Here is a 13,237-nt window from a genome sequence, read left to right on the forward strand (position 1 = left end):
CTTCGAAATTATATGAACCTAGTTTATGAAACTTGGCCATAAGGTTATAAGGTATTACTGAACATCCTGCCAGAGTTTCAAGTAACATGACCAAGGTCAAATGTCATTTAGGATCAATGAACTTTGACCAAGTTGGGGTATTTGTTGATTACCATCATAACTTTGAAAGTTTATGGATCTGATTCATATAACTTGGACACAAGAGTAATCAAGTATCACTAAACATCTCTGCGAGTTTCAGGTCACATGACCAAAGTCAAAGGTCATTTAAGGTCAATGAACTTTGACCATGTTCGAGGTAATTGATTAAATTGCTGTCATAACTTTCAAAGTTTATGGATATAGTTTATGAAATGTGGACATGGGGGTAATCAAGTATCAATGACAAGTCTTAGGTCACATGATCAAATATCATTTAGGGTCAATGAACGTAGTATTGTATCATTATATGAATGGTGTGTTTTATGAATGATTATTTTATAGTTGTTTTCAAAGTCAGCACTGCTGCTATATTGAATCGCATAACATGGGACTGCAAGAGGCGCTCCACCTGTTACATATTTCATTCTTGAATCAGAATATTGAAAAATGACAGTTTTCACTCAATATTTTTTTTTGCTTTTTCCGTTTCAAAATCAGAACAAGAGGAGCGCCTTTGGCAGTCTCACCTACATTACGCGATTCAATATAGCAGCAGTGCTGACTTTGAAAACTACTATAAAATGATTATTCACAAAAAACATAATTCATATAATGATACAATACTATGTTCATTGACAATTAATGACATTTGACCTTGATCATGCGACCTAAGACTTGTCAGTGATACATGTACTTGATTATCCGTATCCAATATCTAAGTCCTTTGGAAGCGCATAGGGACGTTATGACATAATGTTATATGCGCTATACAACAATTGCGTTATTATTATTATCATTATTGATTACATCTATATCCACATTTTATAAACTGTATCTATAAACTTTGAAATTTACGACAGCAATATAATGATTACCTCCAAAATGGCCAAAGTTCATTGACCTTAAATGACCTTTGACTTTGGTCATGTGACCCGAAACTCGCACGAGATGTTCCAGTGATACTTGATTACTCTGAAGTCCAAGTTTTATGAACTAGATCTATACATTTTTGGAGTTATGATGGTTATTCAACAATTCCCCCAACATGGCCAAAGATCATTGACCGTTGACCTTGGTCATGTGGCCTGAAACTCGCACAGGATGTTCAGTTATACTTGACTACTCTTATGTCCAAGTTTTATGAACTAGGCCAATAAAATTTCAAAGTTATGATGGTAATTCAACAACCCCAAACTTGACTATAGTTCATTGACCTTAAATGACCTCTGACCGTGATCATGTGACCTGAAACTCACACAGGATGTTTAGTGATACTTGATTGCTCTTATGTCCAAGTTCCATGAATCAGATTCATAAACTTTTAAAGTTATGATAGTAATTCAACAGATACCCCCAACTTGGCCAAAGTTCATTGATACCAAATGACCTTTGACCTTCGTCATGTGATTTGAAACTCAGATAGGATGTTCAGTAATACTTTATTGACCTTATGGCCAAATTTCATAAACTAGGTCCATATATTTTTAAAGTTCAATTCAATTCACTTTATTCACATCCATTAAAAAATATACAACATACAATATTATATGAACAATAAGAAACAATCAATATATAAACAAATCAATATAATTACAAATAGAAAGAGTAGCACCAACATGCAGTAGATGTAGGGGATTGGCAAAGGCCAAAGACCTATCGAGGCCGATCCCCCTTGGTTCCGCGCATTGGTTAAAATAAAACAAACTAATCAACATCAACATAAACAAACAAAAGAAAAACATTTAAAAACAAGTGGAATGCCTCTGGCGGTCTCACCTGCATCACGCGATTCAATATAGCAGCAGTGCTGACTTTGAAAAACAACCTTTTAATAATTATTCACAAAAAACACCGTTCATATGATACAATACTCCGTTCATTGACATTTGACCTTGACAATGACCTAAAACTTGTCAGTGATACTTGATTACCCCTATATCCACATTTTATACACTATATCTATAAAGTTTATATTATTATATTTACAAACTGTTTTCGATTATTTAGGTAATCTGTAATTAAAAGCAATACCCCTTATACCGTAAAAATACAATTTTTTTATTAAATTACCGTGGTCAATATAATCAAATGCCCTAGAAAGGTCTAAAATTATACCAGTTAAAAATTTCTTCCTTTCAAAAGATTGATCAATTTTTTCAGTAAAATCAATAAGTGCATGGAAAATACTATAACCTTGCCTAAATCCATATTGCCGACGATATAAAATGTCATTTTGATCAATAAAAGATATCAAATTATTGTAAATTATTTTTTCAAATATTTTGCTAAAAACTGATAAAACTGATATTGGACGATGATTAGTTAAAAGTAATCTGTTTTCTTTATTAAAAATAGGTATCACCTTGGCAATCTTTGACGAGTCAGGAAAGACGCCCTTCTCAATGGCAAGATTGATAATATTGCACCAAGGTTTAACAATTGCATAGCCTGATTTTTAAAGAACTTTTTGATAAATATTGTCGTAGCCTGGACTCTTATTTGGATCTAACTTATCTATAATTGATATAACATCATTAGTAGCAACTGGTTTGATAAATACAGAGGATCTATAATTTCCTTTTAACCACTGTGAAATAACAATATGCGTATTATTTTCAGTTTCTGTGCACGTAGTACTGAGTTTATCTTGGACAGTTTGTCCAATATGAACAAAAAAAAATGTTAAAGGCATTAGCTATATCGAGTCTGTCTGAAATATCCCCATTAACTTCAACTTCTCGTTTTAATACTGTTCTGTTTTGTTTCTCTTTTGTTCAAGACATCGTTGACTATCTTCCAAGTTGCTTTCATATCACGCTTAGCGGTGGCGAACTTATTACAATAATAAGTGCGCTTTTCACTTCTTATTTTGCTGTTCACACAATTTGTATTTTTCATGCAGGTCTGGGGAAGGGTTTTTTACAAACTTCTTAAATATCCTATTTTTACGCTTTATCAATAATTTAGTCTCTTTTGATATCCATGGTTTAGATTTCTTACAGTGCTTCAATATATAGCGAACTGTAATAACAGGGAAACATTCTTCATACAATTGCTTATATAAGAATATAAAGGTATCATACATACTGTTCACATCTTGTATAGAGTTCAAGAATTCCCAGGTAATTGAATCCAGTTTGGTACAAAATAAAGCAATATTTGTTTCACTTAGATCAAGCTTAGTGTAACTATGGGTGTCATTGGTTGGTACATTATCAAATTCAGTGACCATGAAGGGTGTTAAATGATCGCTGAAGTCAGTTGTGATAATTCCAGATTTCACAGCAATATCAGAATTATTATAAAAAATATTATCCAAAGTTTTAGTAGATGTATTTGTAATGCGAGTTGGTGTGCATATCTTTGGAGCAAAGGAGTAAGAAATAAATGTATTAAGAAAGTCAAACATAAATGGATTGTTACGGTTATTTATATCTACGTTAAAATCTCCCATAATAATGCATTCCCTTTTCTCGTTTGAAATTGCATCGAGGTTTTGAACAACTTTCTCTAAAAAATCTTGAAAGTTACTATTTGGTGGACGGTACATAACACCGACTACACATCTTTTATGTTTAGCATATAGTTCAATAAAAATGGTTTCCAGACTCTCACAAAGAACATCAAGATCTGGTCTCCTTTTAAATTTCATATTTCGTGGATATACAATCCAACTCCACCACCTCGTTTGACCAGGCGACAGTTTGCAACAAATTCAAAATTGGGTATGCCATAGTATAAAGTCTCGTTGTCCCTTAGCCAAGTTTCTGTCACTCCTACTATGGTCATTGGGTCTTGGATGACATCAACCGTACTTACAAATTCATCGAAGTTAGATTTTAGACTACGACAATTGAAATGATATGCCTTAAAAAGGACCGGTTGTAATGTTTTAAAACATCACTTTTAAATTCGTCAGGTGTGTAGTATTCATTTTCAATATGTATCTGCGGACAATAATTATCATAAGGAGTATAATCATTACAATGATCATTGTCATCATTCAAGAAATCATCTTGAAATGTACTCTTACACAATATACAATTTTCACAAGTAGAAGTTGGATGCCTGCGACATAAAAAAACATTTTACATTCACGTGACATTACAAACGTAGAATATTAGTAGATTACAATATGTAATGAGGGTGCAACAAGGAATTGTAGCTAAACGTTGGTATTCATATTCATAGCTTTTCCTATTGTTTGACGTTCTAAGTTCACATTTAGAGTTTCTTCAGGTCACTTATTGATGATACTCTTTTCCTTACAGTTGATCCACGTCTTCATCAGTACGATGACTTTGCCGTCAGTAGACCAGGCAGCGACCAATTTGTCCTTTACTTTCATATCATCTTTTGCTTTGTTCAACAGTTTGCGGTTCGTCATCGTCAAGTCCTCTTCTATTCCGATGTGAGTTCCTTTTAGTTTCTTTCGACTTTTCAGGATGACATCTCTTTTACGATATGTGCTGAATTTCACGATGATAGGTCTCGGTGATGGTGCTTTCCCTTCAGTACTTCGTGCATTTCTTGGAGCTCCAATTTGGTGTGACCTGTTAATCTCATGTCGTTCAAGTTTTATGTTCAGTTTCTTTTCTGCTAGGTCTATCACCTCTTTGTCAGTATCCTCATGCATCCCGTGTTGCTTCTCGGCGATTCCATACAACCGCAAGCAATTACGACGCGAATACTGCTCTGCATCGTTCATTTCTTTTTTCAGCTTTTCAATGTCCTCTGAATCACGCTCATGTTGTATTTGTAGTGACTCAATGATAACTGTCTTTTTATCCACTTTACATTCCATCTCCAAGACTTTCCCTTCTGCTTTTTCCAGTCGAGTTTGGAGCTTGATCATTTCATTATGTATAGCCTCTCCCAAGGAAGTTTTGAATAACTTCTTGAATTGCACACCAAATCTCCACATCTCACCAAATACCCTCGAAATATCCATAAATATACAAGTTTTTCAAGTGATGATGTGACTTATGGGGCGTTGCAAGAAAGTTATGTTGCAATTGATTGCAAATCGACTGCAACTTTGCAGCCGATTCCGATCGACTGCAACTAGCAATCAATCGCCAATTTGCGTTGCAAGAAAAAGGCTTGCAATTGAACGCAAGTTGCAGCTGATTTGCAGACGATTTGCAGTTGTAAACAGGGTCGGCAGCACAAGACTAGCCGAAGAAGCAACATAATGGCTTGCGACAATCCTGAACATGGAAGAGAGTAAGTAGAAAATATTAATTCTTTCTCCATTATGTATGTTTTCAGAGAATTTATATATTTTAGATCAATGCCACGGAAAAAATTATTTTGAAAAAAGTGAAAATGTGTCTTTATCGCCGATCGAAATTTCACCTTCAACAAATTTTCTACCGCACAAGTTTAATCCAGGTCCCACACTTGACTTTTTGTGTCGGTAATGCACGGTTGTATCAACAACACGGTAGGTCATTGCCGGTGCAATGCTGTTAAAAATCACCCTGAAGCAAGTAAATGTGTAGGCTCTAAATATGTATGAAACATCGAAAATGACCTTTAAAGATTATTTTTGTTCCTATTTGAAATGATTTTTTAAAAGTTATATCGGTTTCAACGGCGAATAGCCATCCAATAAATAGACATTAAACTAAAAAGACTTCTCCATTACTACCTTCTATTTTTTTTCCACAAGAAAAAAAATCATCTCCGTTTGTCTCTCTTTTTTTAAGAGTCTGTCTGTCTAACGTTACCTCCCTTTTTATGACTTTCCTTGGCCTGGCCTGGGATAAAGTGAAAATTTTGCTGTTTCGACTTTTGTCTTTGGAGGATTAAAAAAAAAAAAAGCCGGGATATGTGCAAACAACGGTATATGTGCAAAATTTCGCCGGGATTTGTGCAAACAACGGAATTTGTGCAAACGCCACGCCGGGAAATGTGCAAATCTGTCAAAATTTATCAACGGCATCTGTTCAAACGTGACGACGGGATATGTGCAAATGAACAATTTTCACGGGAAAAGTGCAAACCTCCGGGATATGTGCAAATTACTGTTTTTATCCATATTAAGGATATTTCTCATGAAATGTTTCATAACATTACTGTTAAAATGAGAAACATGCCTGCATAAGGGAAAAGCTACAGCTAGTGTCATCGGCAATGAAACGCTTTTCAGAGAGGCATTGGGGGGGGGGGGGCACCAGGCTTAGTGGACATCTGCTCTGGCGACAATTGCTCCGATGGAAATTCTAAACATTAAGCGAAACATAAAAGCTAACCTCCAAAACTAAATACACCCTAATCGTAATCATGACAATATTCTGAACCAAAAACTCTATCACAATCCTAACACTAATCCTATGCCTTCTGAGATATTAATTGTCGCAATTTTCGCAGGAGTATATGTCGTGTCACCTTAAAGGGACATTTAGTACTGTTTCGAACACTGCATGGGGCAATTATTAAAGGGGGTGGGAGAGGCAAGCATGATTTCCACTGATACACACATTGAACTTGATCTGTTGATTTTATTTCCAGATTTCATCATAAGTTGTCGAATTTCTTTAAAATTTAATTATAAACCCAAAATGTCTTGATTACTATGCCATTTGATATTAATTTTTTATGAATCTATGAACATTCAAACAAGACATTGTTTCCTATCTCTTTTAACACACCCAAAGTGACGCCAGCTTGTGTAATATTAGCCACATGTGTAAAAACACTGTACCCACTAACGTATATAAAAATATTTCCCACACAATCATGTCATACTAGCGCACTTTACCAACAAGAGGCATTAATTTTGAACTATATACCCACAAATGCGATGCACTTTACTCTCTAAATGAAATATTTTTAGGTTGCAATTCATACACCTCGATTTTACAACGAATGTTCCATATGATATGAATGCAGGGGCTGCGATCCGGGGGGAGGGGGGCAGGGGGTTCACAGTGCCCCAACTTTTTGAAGCACTAAACAGTTTTCTCTTTTAACCCAAGAACTTTGCCCCTTTCATCTTAGAAGGACCTGTTTTATGTGTTAAAGTGTGCTCCTTTACCTTTTTATAAATATAAGTGCCCATTCTCGTATCAGATAAGTTTCCATTCCTTAAAACCGCTCTTTTCATACCCTGTCATTGCCCGTTTTCCTTATATCGCGTTCTTATCCCTTCTAAAAGTGCATATTTAAATAATAAAAATCCTTTTAAAATCTTCCTCTCGCCCCTTTAACCCTATCTAGGCCGGGGGGGGGGGGCCTCGGAGGCTCCCTCCCCCCTCAACGAGTCGCGCGATATTTTCGTCGCGCAAATTTTTTTGACCGCGCTGCTCGCTGACTTTTTACTTTCAAGTCTTCCGCACCTTTTGAGACCAATTTTGCGTCACCCGGGTACGCGGTTCCGAAGTTACGCAATGTTACGTAAGTGCATCTCAGACCAAACATTGCTCAAAAACGTGATTTCGTGTACAAAGTCAATGTAAATTGTGTTTTCAACAAAAAATCATAAATGTATGATTATTTTTTAGTTTTGCACGCCTAAATGTATGTATTTTATGCTGTTGATGATCTTAGAAGAGTCCCAACGAATTTCATTGAAAAAACAATGAAAAACAAAAGGTCCAAAAAACAAAGAAATACATATAAGAAATTGCAAAAAAAACAATATCATACATAGGAAATTGATCTGATCACAATTTTTTCATGTACACTTGCTAAGAACATCACAAAGGGTTTCTATGCCAAAAATTAGAACATTTTGAGCTTTATTTACGGAGTTAGAGGAAAAAGTGTGATTTTGCATACTAATTACGCATAAATTAGCATAATTACGTAATAACGATTTGCATGAAATAAATTACTTTACAATTTTGTAGATTATATCCCAGACAACATGCGTGCCAATTTTCGGTGCGATCGCGCGGTCGACGGCCGAGATCTCAAGGGGGGGGGGGGGGGGCCTGGGAGGCCCCCCTCCCCCGGCCATATGAATTCCAAAAATACCCCGACCTAGATAGGGTTAAGTTGCCCCTTTTCAGAGTGAAATTCTTCTTCTGTAGTGTGTACATTTTCACCTTTGATCAAGTGCCCCATATGAATATTCTGATAAATGCCCCTTCTCTTCTGGTTTGTTTAAATGTCCAATTTGCTAATATAAGGTATATGTAGTTGCAATTAGCGTCCTTTCTTTTATGCAGGGGCATCTGAGCAAAGGGAGAGGGGGGGGGGGGCACTTGCCCCCTTAAGAAATGGACCTCGTTCCATGGACCCCAAAAGTTTTCAATACCAAGAAAAAGAAAAGAAAAGGAAAGAAAAGTGGTGAAATATGATAGTGTTCTCTATGTCAAAATCTATCACAAATGTTTTTTTTTTTTCATTAAAAGTTTCAAAATTTTGCTCGCTCGCTCGCAGCTTTAAAGAAATTTTGCCCCACACGCCCTGTTTGCCCCACTCAATCATTTTGCTCATTACCCTACTAGGGTACATTATGCTATTTTGTTTTTAAACAAAGTTTTTTGTTTCAAGTGCCCTTTTCAAAAGAGGAAGTGCCCTTTTTTGCTGTGCCCTCCCCTCCCTATCAATTTTGCTCTGCCGACCCATGCTGGTAGTCTCCTTTTCCAGACCCAATGCGACCTTACCCTACAAGATGAAGGTTATTAGTCTACTTTTTAATACTCAGTCTTGGCCATATATTCTTCCAAACAACAGGATTAACGCTATACCTGGACTAGCTAAGCGTAGTCTTTACTCAAAACCCGGTGGTTAAAAAGAGAAATAAACTTTACAATTTAAACCTCACCATCTTCTAAACCATTGCCATGTCATCAAGCATATGGATATAGAGTTATAATTTTCTCCAGACCCAGTCATTTGAAAAAAAAAATCAAGAATCTTCGAAACTTCAATCCCGTCATCTTCAATACTAAGAACCTGTAATGTAGCACATGGGTATACAGCGTAATTATACAGTGGGTGTACAGTGTAGTTTTTTAAATAAATGGATATGGAGTAAAGGCTATGCTATAGGTACCCGTGCTTTGTTATACTTATAGACTATTAGTTTGGAAGATGATGGGGTCTTACTATTTAAGGTTTTTTTAAATCACCAGGTTTGGAGTAAAGACTACACTCTATATCCATTTTTTCCCACAGATATGAGACGATGGGGTCGTCAAATTGAAGATCTTCTAATTTTTTTAATAACAGCGTCTGGGGTAAAGACTGTGCTCTTATATCCATGCTTTCTTACAGGGTCTTATTTTTGAAGATTATAACATAATTCTTTTAAACGGGTCTGGAGTAAAGACTACGATATGTACCCCTGCTTTATAACGGAGTCTTAGTCTTGGGTCTTAATTCTGAAGGTTTTTTAATCAAAGGTCTGGAGAAAAGACAACGCTTTAAATCCATTTTTTCACAGGAATGAGACTGTGGGGTCTTGAAAATTTGTTTAAATAAACGGGTCTGGAGAATTGAGAATACGTTATATACACGTTCTTTATAACAGAGTCTTAGTAGTGGAAGATGGCGGGGCTTAAATAGTTTTGAATTTGTTTAATCACCCGGTCTGGAGCAAAAACTACACTTTAAACCCAGTAACCACCGATAGCTCAGTTGGTAGAGCGGAGGCCTGTAGATGATTGATGATTAACCTTATGTCGCTGGTTCGAATCCGGCTCGGTGGATGTGGTTTTTTGGCGCAAATATTCACTACTGAATGACACGCGCCGTATAAGCTAAAACAACAACAACAACAACTTATTCGATAGGAATTAGACGGTGAGGTATTAAATTTGATTTTTTTTTTGTTATTGATACAACAAGGTCTAGGGTAAAGACTACATTCTATATTCATTTCTACAGGGTCTAAAATTATTTTTGAATGGCTATGCTCCTTATGTATGCTTTTAGTACAGGATCTTAGTTCAGAAGGATCTTCAAATGATTAAATGATTGGGTCTGGAGCATTAAAAGACTACACTCTACATCCATGTTATTCCAAACGATAGTGGGTCTTCAATTTAAGGTTGGTGCCCCCTGTTACACCCACAAACGTAATAATCGCCCACAAATGTAATAACGCCCACAAATGTAATAACACTTTACCCACAAATGTAATAACGCCCACAAATGTAATAACACTTTACCCACAAATGTAATAACGCCCACAAATGTAATAACACTTTACCCACAAATGTAATAATTTTGATCGCCCACAAATGTAATAACGACTTTACCCACAAATGTAATAAATTTGAAGGGATTTTTGGCGAATCCGTTCTAAACTGAAATCCTATAGTAATACGTTCATTTAGCACAAAAGTGCAATGTCTCTTTTCCCAGACCCGGTTAATAAAGAAAGTATAATATAATCCAAAGTCTTTTCTTCCAGACCCGGTTGTTTCAATAATTATAATATAAGTTCAAAGTCTTTTTTCCAGACCTGGTTGTTTAAAAAATTATAATATAAGTTCAAAGTCTTTTTTTCCAGACCCGGTTGTTTAAAAAATTATAGTATAAGTTAAAAGTCTTTTTTCTAGACCCGGTTGTTTCAAAAATTATAATATAATTTCAAAGTCTTTTTTCCAGATCCGGTTGCTTCAAAAATTATAATATAAGTCCAAACTAAAACAACAAAACAAAGACCTATGGTGTAGTCTTTGCTCCAGACTCAGTTATTTCAAAATAGGAAATTATAAGAAACAATAAAAACAAACAAACTATATCCACAAAGACCCCACAATATCATTGATGTAGAATAACGTTGTTATTGTTATCTTGGGTTTTAAGGTGCGTATCATTCAGATATGAACATTTACGCCTATGATTAATTTGTCGTTTTCTTGGTATGCGTTATCACAGGGTTTTAATAGTTTAGAAGATGCTGGGGTTAAGTTTTAAGATTAAAGTTTCGCTTAATTTGTATTTTTCAGAGAACTGGGTGTGGGGAACAGCCAACACTCTAAACCCAAGCATTTTAACTGGGCTTAAATTTGGTCAATTTTGTTTTATAATATATCTTTATTTTTTAAATAACCGGGTCTAGACGAAAGACTAAGCATAATACTCGTGTTATTCCACAGCCTAAGAATAAGAATATGACAAAGTCTTGTGTTTTTAAGACTGTTTGAATTTTTTCAATGACTGGGTCTGGAATAAAGACAACGCTCTAAACATGTGCTTTTCTACATGGTCTTAATTTGGAGGATTGTTGGTTCTTAGATTCGTTGTTGGGGTTGGGTTTTATTGCTTTTTTATTCTTGAAATAACTGTGTCTGGAGGAAAGTCTACAATCGATCTTCATGTTATTCCACAGTAATTAGATTATTGGATATTCGTTTTAGAATATTTGTAAAATCTATCTTTTTTTTTCAAATAATAACCAAGTCTGGAGAAAGGATGTTTGCTTTACCCATGCATTATTACAATGTTTTGTAGGGGTCTTAGTATTATTTAAAAAAAAAAACTGGGTGCGGGGTAAATACATATTTTTACACCCAGTTACACCCAGTAAGGGTGTAACTTTTGAAGATTGGTCTTAGATTTTTTTTCTTCATTTTTTTTAATAACCGGGTCTGGAGAAAAGAGTACGTTTTAAAAGTCGTGTTTATTCCAGAAGAATAAGAATATGATATAGTCTTACGTTAGAAGATTTTTTTTGGTAATTTTTTTTAATGATTAGGTCTGGAATAAAGACAATGCTCTAAACCTCTTTTTAAAACAGGTTCTTAGGTTGAAGGATTGTTCGGTCTTAGATTTGGAATTTTCTTATTATTACTGTTAGCGTTATTTTGAAAAAAAAATAACTGGGTCTGGCTGAAAGACTATGCTATATGTCCATGCTATCCAGCATTAATACGATTATGGGGTCTTTATACTGTTTTTGTTGTTGTTGTATTGTTATTTATAATTTTCGAATAACAGGGTTTGGAGAAAAGACTAAGCTCGATTTTTATTTTTATTCCACTAGAATATCATTATGGTATCTTAGTTTGGACTTATATTATAATTTTTGAAATAACTGGGTCTGGAAAAAAGACTTTGGACTTATGTTGTAATGTTTGAAACAACCGGTCTGGAAAAAGACTTTGGACTTATATTATAATTTTTGAAACAACTGGGTCTTGAAAAAAAAGACTTGATTTAGACTTATGTCATAAATATTTAATTAGCCAGGTCTGGAAAAAGGACTTTGCACTTTTGTGCTATATGAACCACTGAACTAGAAATACGTAATTCTAGTTCAGTGATATGAACGCATTACTATGAGGATTTAGTTTTTAGTTTTAAGTAACCGGGTGTGGAGAAAGACTACGCTTGATTCTCAATTTACTCTTAGCGCATATATTCACAATACGCACCGTGTAAGTTCAAACAACAACAAATACATTAATTCCATCAGTTTTAATTAACTAGGTCTGGAGAAATGACTAAGCTCGATTCTCATTTTCATTCCACTGGAATATCATTATCGTATCCTAGTTTGGATTTATTTTATATTTTTTTTCAATAACCGTGTCGGGGAAAAAAAAGACTTTGGACTTATATTATAATTTTTGAAACAACCGGGTCTGGAAAAAAGACTTTAAATTGTATTATAATTTTGGAATTAATCGGGTCTGTAAAAAAGACTTTGCACTTTTGTGCTATATGAACGCATTACTATAGGATTTTAGTTTAGAACGGATTCGCCAAAAATCCCTTCAAATTTATTACATTTGTGGGTAAAGTCATTATTACATTTGTGGGCGATCAAAAATTATTACATTTGTGGGTAAAGTGTTATTACATTTGTGGGCGTTATTACATTTGTGGGTAAAGTGTTATTACATTTGTGGGCGTTATTACATTTGTGGGTGCAACACCCCCCCCCCGCCGCCTCTCTGAAAAGCGTTTCATTGCCGATGTCATTGTAGCTTCTCCCTTATGCAGGCATGTTTCTCATTTTTAACAGTAATTTTATGACTGAAACATTTCATGAGAAATAGCCTTTATATGGATAAATGCAGTGATTTGCACATATCCCGGAGGTTTGCACTTTTCCCGTGAAAATCGTTCATTTGCACATATCCCGTCGTCACGTTTGCACAGATGCCGTTGATAAATTTTGACAGAT

General features: G+C 35.1%; 1 non-coding gene across 1 annotated transcript; it reads left to right on the forward strand.

Annotated features, from left to right (window-relative positions):
* Positions 1-9,720: 9,720 nt before the first annotated feature.
* TRNAY-GUA (transfer RNA tyrosine (anticodon GUA)) lies at positions 9,721-9,806 on the forward strand. Its single transcript is given in 2 exon segments — positions 9,721-9,757; positions 9,771-9,806. It is a non-coding gene; the product is annotated as a tRNA-Tyr (tRNA).
* Positions 9,807-13,237: the final 3,431 nt, after the last annotated feature.

The sequence above is a fragment of the Lytechinus pictus genome, chromosome 16 (assembly GCF_037042905.1).
Source record: "Lytechinus pictus isolate F3 Inbred chromosome 16, Lp3.0, whole genome shotgun sequence".
In the NCBI taxonomy this organism is placed as follows: Eukaryota; Metazoa; Echinodermata; class Echinoidea; order Temnopleuroida; family Toxopneustidae; genus Lytechinus; species Lytechinus pictus.